Source organism: Triticum dicoccoides, chromosome 7B, assembly GCF_002162155.2.
Source record: "Triticum dicoccoides isolate Atlit2015 ecotype Zavitan chromosome 7B, WEW_v2.0, whole genome shotgun sequence".
Taxonomy (NCBI): domain Eukaryota; kingdom Viridiplantae; phylum Streptophyta; class Magnoliopsida; order Poales; family Poaceae; genus Triticum; species Triticum dicoccoides.
The window spans coordinates 391,874,905-391,881,881 of NC_041393.1; positions in this window are offsets into that span (position 1 = coordinate 391,874,905).

A 6,977-nucleotide genomic window follows, 5' to 3' on the forward strand; every position below is an offset into this window, starting at 1 on the left:
TAGGGAAGAACCACCCGCAGCGCGGACAGGGGTTCGCCGGAGAGGTACCCCACTATCTATCTTAGGGTTCAGGGTGGGGGTGGGGGGCCTAGAGGGCTGGCCGGGGTGGCGGTGGGGAGTTGTTTCGGGGCGGCGAGGCGGCGCTGGGGCCGGCGGTTCGGCCGGTGGTGGCTGGCGGCTCAAGGGGGTGCAGGTTGAAGATGAACTGCAAGCCCTCCCTAAACTACATGTCAAGTGCCTCTCTGCTACCATTGTGTTCAGTTTCGACAGTAGCATTCAGATTCCATGGTAAATTTCAATTTCGACAGTTAAGTTCAGTGTCAATAGTTTTTACCTCGTCTGTTGTAGTTAGGTGGTTTTTGGTGATGTAAATTTTACATCTATTTTACATCATCTATTGGAGATGCTATTAGAATCCCACTTGAGATTGACGATGTTTGTCTTGTGCTGCTTCACCCTGGACGTCTTACGGCTCACCGGAGCTGCTCCAACGACAGAACGATCCATCACAACAGAGCAGTGCCCTGGACGCCGTCTACAGATTCCTCAGATCTTCCTCCACACCTCCGACAGCCACCTCTGCCTCAACTGCTTCAGCGACCAACCCAATGATGCTGAGGTCGACACGGCTACAGCAAAGAGGTTGTACAATTGTTGCATCGCTTATTACTATACATTCACGCCGATCCATTAGGGCTATTTTGGTTCAAAGGAAAAACATAGTAATAGGGAATTTTCCAATGCCACTCTACTATTCAATTATTCATGCATTTTGTTGAAAGGAATTAAGCAAAACATCCACCTGGACCTACTTTTCAAAATCCTATTCATGAAAACAAGCATAACATTCTAACTGTACACGCTTTCATACGGTTTCACTTTATTTTGGGCATGTTTCTTTGCATTCCTATGCTCTTCCAATTCCTGTAAACCAAACACCCAAGTTGACAGAAATCTTGTGTTTACAAATGCTTTGTTTACCATGTGCATTCCTATCCTATTCTGGTGTTTTTCCTATCCCTGCGTTTTTAGTATCATGCAAGCCAAATGAGCCCTTACAGAATTACTTCAGTTATAGGTAGGTGTCGAAGGGAACTTTGTGTGGTTTATCCTGCTCCTGCCGCGACGTCGTCCACCTCGCCTGAGCTGCTCCATCGATAGAAGCATCCACCAAACCAGACATCACGACTCCTGACTGTCTTTCGCCGCCTCAGATCTCCTTCCCTGCCGCCGGCACCCACCGCAATGGCATCACCATCACCGACTCAGCAGATGAACCTAAGGAGTACACGGGTCCACAAGAGAGGTCGCACTCTTTTGTTTCTGCTTATGTTATGCATTTCTTAAACTTACCTGCTACTTTATTGTCCTGTTCAGCTCTTGGACTCCCAAGTCAGGTCCAAATTAATGTTCAAACTTGAGTTCTAAATTAGTTGTGGGGACATATCGAGGCAGCAATGAATAGTATGTCTGTCTAATATTTCGTTCACCTAGGGTATGCCTATGTTGTTCATCTTGGGTGGGAAAAAATAGTAAAGCAATCATCATCTGTCTTTTTATTAAATTAAAGCAATCATCAGCCTGCTATTATTATTTTTGGATCCATCCACTGGTTGTTACCATCACTCTAAATTTCTGCATGCTCTCCTTACATAATCTCACCATATTTTTTTTCGTATGCATGTCAGATATTGTACACAGTCATGCTGAACATCTAGAGAAAAAGAGAAGAGTTTTGCGTGGCAATACAATGTCATGCAGACATCGCTCCATGCTGGGTTCAATGGCAAACCCTCCCCACCCCTCTCCAGATTGTAATCCAGAGGAAGATATCTGTTCTGAGGCGGATTCAGACGCCACTGACCACTCATATTTACCCCCCAAGGTGTTTGCTCTACCTTGGCATGATGATGTTAGTCATATCATGCATATGTTACCTTGAAGTGCCTACTTTTGACATCATATATGTCATCTGCTTAGTTTAGACATGTTCTGTAATGCCACCTGTTTAGTTTCTATATCATATATGGGAATTATGCAGTCTCATGTCTTTTAGCCAGCCATAATATATGTGGAATGTGAAATGTCATCCTGTTTAACCAGGCATCATATATTTGAATGATATCTTCCCCATCCTTTTCTTCATTACATTTTCCATTTGTCGACAATGTTTGTACATTAAACTACTCTTCCTGTGAATCAGCCATTTGGGTGCGAGATAGAAAATTCTGGAGAGAAGACAAGGCCTTCGGAGCAGACAGTGCTACCTGTCGAAGCAGATCTCTTGTTGGGTCCCGATAGCTCCTCAGAGATGGATTCAGAGACAGATGACCAGTCCCATTCCCCCACCGAGGTGTATGCTCAAACTTGGCACAGTTATACTGCTCATATCATGCATATGGTGTCTTGCATTGCATAGTTTAGACATCATATACACAATATTCAACACCATGTTCTTAGTTCAGACATCATATCGAATGCCTTCTATTTAGCATATAAATCACATATGTGAATTAAATGATGCGATCCCAATTACTTAGATACCATGTAGGTGAATTATGTCATGCGATCCTGTTTAGTTATTCATCATATCTTTGAATTATGTTATGCTATGCTATCAAGTTTAGATAGACATCATATATGTGAAATTATGTCATGCTATCCATTTTAGTTAAACAATATACATGTCAACTATTTCATGCCTTTTTTCCACACTATCTATTGCATCTGTCTCTCATACAATGTCTGTACATTCAACTATGTTTCCTGTTTATCAGCCATTTGAATTGGAGCGGGTGATGCCAGTATACAGCGGACTAAAAACACGGTCTTCAAATAAAACAGTGCTACCTCTTGGTGGAGATAGCCCCCCGGTTGTACATGCACAAGAACTAGCCCTACCACACATAACCCAAACTCTCGCAGATTGTACCCCTACTGCGATGGACAGAGAACCAGCTTCACCCAATCTAACCCCAACCCCAGCAGATAGTAACCCTGTTCCTGCTGACACAGCACCATCTCCACCACAGAGCTCCCAAACAAGAGTAGTTAGTAAGGCAGCTCCAGTGCCCAAAGGGCCAGTACTACCACGGCAAACCCCAACTCCACCAGTTAGTATGCCTATTCCTGTGGAGGAAGCACAACCAGCTAGTCGTAGTTTAGCAGCTATCGCATTTGATGTTGTTAAATCGTATGTGCGTATCTTCCCATCTTGGAAATATTATACTGAAGATGAAGGAAAATACTAGTTGCAGGTGTTTGTCCATGAGTTATGTGTAAGTAATGTTATTCATGGCAATTACTTTGCTTTGTCCCATACATCCTACCTCCATGATGGTTATAATACAACAAATTTTCCCATTTTTCTCTATAGAGAAGGACCGATTTGGAAACTCAGGATGAGGTAACCTGTACTAATACCTCTGCTATCTTCAAGAATGCTTGGTGGCAGTATGGGAATTAACTGAAGAAAACGTACTTCACCGGCAAAGAAACTCATCAAATTCCCTTACGTTCTCCTGAGACACATTTACTGGATGATGACTGGGAACGCCTTGTTCTGTACTGGTCCCGAACCAAGAATGTGGTAAGGTCTATGAGCTCATTTTCTATTTTAAGTACTATATTCTTGCGTCTTACTGTACTCTGTTCATGTAGAACAAATGCCTAAACCTGAAGAACAACTATTCTAATTTAAGATTCCATTGCTATCATAGTTCAAAAAAGCGCTAGGCGTTAATTGTGCGTTTTGCCACCCCCTTGCGCTTTACTGACCAAAGCGCATGCTTCTGCGCAGTTATGCACAGAATAAGCTTAGTTATGCGCAATGCATTTTGCCAACGCCTAGAGCCTAGGCACGCCTTTTTTAACTATGATTGCTATCGTGCATACTGCTTTGCTCTTGTATCACTGTATTTACTCATACAAACTTATTTTTAAATTGAAGGATCCAATTGAAACTCCAATGGCACAGCAGGTATGTTCACACATGTTTCTTTAACAGGTTTTCTCTTATCAATAGCTCTGTTGATTTCAATTTCAATTGCAGTTGACTTCTCATATCATGCATATTACTAGCATCACAACAGAGCCAATAGTGTTATTGTACATGTAGACCCGTGGTACCCATCTGAAATCTTGTTGTGACGTGTAGTTTCCCACGCTTTGTATTCTTTCATTGCTGCTTTGTCTTGAACTGATATGATTTGAACTGTGTCTCTATTTTGATTTGGCAAGACAATGCAGTGACCATAGGACATAGATATACGTTTGTTTGATGCTTTTATTATGTACTAGTACTTGGCAATAGAAGAATTGGTAGTTTAATCCTGTCCGCCTTACTAATGAACTGGTTCACCAAAATGAGTTTCATATACTAGTACATGCTAAACCTGTTATGTGTATGCTTGTTTCTTCTTTTAGAATGCTGACAGAATATTGGGGAAGAGTGCCTTATTAAGCAATGGTAAAGGAAGTAATGCAGATAAGGTTCAGGATAGTGACACATCCTTGTTGGTCTCCAACAAAGCTGAGAAAACAGCTAAGGAAGACTATCTTGAAGACAGTGAGACAACCCCAAAGTCCTATCTTGGTTTAGTGTTCGAGTTACTAGCCACTACCGCTTGCACAAGCTATTCAAACTCACTGTCTGAATCAATTAGGTTTCTTGAGTCTCAAGTGCAAGCTGAAAGACATCGATCAGTTGTGCTGCGACAAGAAGCGGAAGAACTGTGGAAGTCCCTAGAGCATTCAAATGCATACTTCCTGGTGCAACAGCAAGCGTTGGAGGATTTTAGCGCCAAACAGGACAAAGCTAATAAGCTTGCTAAGCTTATTGCCAGCATGGTGGATACCCAGGATAACATTTCTTGAGCTCTTCTGAAGTTGTTTCAATTATGCTCTTGTTTTGCTGCCATGTTTATTTGCACTGGTGGCCAATTTTGACGGCTAGTGTATGTAATATGCTGCTTTGTTCCCTATATTTGCACTAGTGGCAAACTTTGATGCCCAGTGGATGTAATATGTGTAATAGCGGTAATAGACTAGCGTTAATTGCTTGCTTATTTATTTCCTCATTGTCTTGTTTAGTTGTTTGCTTGTAGTCACTGCAGTTCTTTTTCTGTGTTTTCCTAGTGGCCACAATAGCCTATTTTTGGTAACTAGGCAAAAATAATCATGGCAGCACACAAACTGTTGTAACCCTGGGCCTCCTGCGAGCCATATGATCCATGGGACTTCTACAGTCGTAGGATCTATTGGCCTTTGTACGGGCCGTAGGATCCATGGGCCTTCTACGAGCCGTAGGGTCCATGGGCCTTCTACGGGCCGTAGGGTCCATGGGCCTTCTACGGGCCGTAGGGTCCATGGGCCTTCTACGGAGCGTATCATCATTTTGCCAATCATGGGATGTACTATTCGTGGGCCATAATGGGTCGTATTTGATAACTGTATGAAAACAGCTCAACGGATTTTTTTGACATGAAAACGGCCCAATGTATTAACGGTCCACAAACGGGCCGACTGTAACGACGGGCTGAATTTGGCCCACAAGCAGAAAATGATAGTAATGGGCTATAAGTAACCGAATGCTGCAAATGAGCCCAAGAATAAATGGGCCCTAAGAAGGCCGAAAGATCTGGAAATGGCCTAGTGGAATAATGGGCCATTAATGGGTATAAAGTGAAACACTATTCATTACGGGCCAGTTTCACCACGGGCCGTTAATGGGCCAAGAGTTACAAAGGGCCTCATATGGGTCGAAAGAAGTCATGGGCCACACATGGGCCGGAAGTTAAAACGGGCTGGAATCATATTGGACGGCCCAGATGATGCTATTGGGCCTAATTCGGATAGGGCGTAATGGGCCCTGGGTTACCGGTTGTAAATGGGCTATATGCGGACAAGCCGTTAACAGGCTTTCCGTGGGCTGGCCCGCCACCTTTTGACCAAGTCAAACGGGCCGGCCTTTTCATAGGAATGGGCCTCTGTTGGTCCATGCCACGTGTCAACGTATCATAGGCACCTTGGGTCCAACGAGTGGATGACATCTGTCCCAACGGTGAGCCGACATGTGTTTCCTCCAGCCAATGATGATTTTACACGTGGAAAATCCCCATTGGGCGGGGCTGTTAACGGGTTTTCGGATCCAAAACCCAACCCGATAGCTTAACGGCATTCCGTTACGGTGGATGCCATGTGTCGGTCACCCTTGACTAAAGCACTTCTATGACGCACGATTTATCGTCATGGAAGTGGACACTTCCGTGATGATAATTTTGGTAATGTCATGGAACACTTCTACAACAGCACATGTATGACTATCTCGATTCTGTCATAAAATCGTCATGGATGTACATGCATGACTAAAAACGCGACCTACTGTGACAAACACGTATCTTCACGGAAGTGTATTTTTTTGTAGTGAGATCCGGACACGTTCGTTACGTCCGAAGACTATCTTGGAGTGTTCAGAAAGGACAACCCACCTTGCAATGCCGAAGACAATCTGCACACCGGACATCTCGTCATTGAAGCCTGGTTTAGGGGCTACTGAGGGAGTCCTGGACTAAGGGGTCCTTGGGCATCCGGCCTGTTGGACATGGGCCGGACTAATGGGCTGAGAAGATACAAGACCGAAGACTTAATCCCGTGTCTGGATGGGACTCTCCTTGGCGTGGAAGGCAAGCTTGGCGACCAAATATGAAGATTCCTTTATCTGTAACCGACTTTGTATAACCCTAGTTCCCTTCGGTGTTTATGTAAACCGGAGGGCTTAGTCCGGAAAGTGACACAGTCATACAGGCTAGACTTCTAGGGTTTTAGCCATTACGATCTCGTGGTAGATCAACTCTTGTAATACTCATATTCATCAAGATCAATCAAGCAAGAAGTAGGGTATTACCTCCATAGAGAGGGCCCGAACCTGGGTAAACATTGTGTCCCCTGTCTCCTGTTACCATCGACCTTAGACGCAC